The following is a 323-nucleotide window of genomic DNA, read 5'->3' as shown; positions in this document are numbered from 1 at the left end:
CAAGTTCTAAGTTCAGTTCCCTGTGATTGTGTTTTCTCTCTTCTTCCACTTAGGGCCTTCTGCAGGCTAGAATGTAATGTGTACTCCAGGGAGGAAATGCATAATCATCTACTTCTCTCTTTGCCAATGTCTTCTTTATCTGCCTAGTAGTTGGTCTTACTGAACCCTTCTTTAAAATAAAAAGAGAAGGGAAAGAAACTGTGGTTAGAAAAGTTCTTGAAGACACTGAAATTGATAGAGGAGAAAGTGGGGAAAAACCTTGAAGATATGGGCACAGGGAAAAAATTCCTCAACAGAACACCAATGGTTTGTGCTGTAAAATC

This window comes from Mus pahari, chromosome 3 (genome assembly GCF_900095145.1).
Source record: "Mus pahari chromosome 3, PAHARI_EIJ_v1.1, whole genome shotgun sequence".
NCBI classification, from domain to species: Eukaryota; Metazoa; Chordata; class Mammalia; order Rodentia; family Muridae; genus Mus; species Mus pahari.
The sequence above is the reverse complement of the archived record's forward strand: the minus strand, read 5'-3'. Positions refer to the sequence as shown.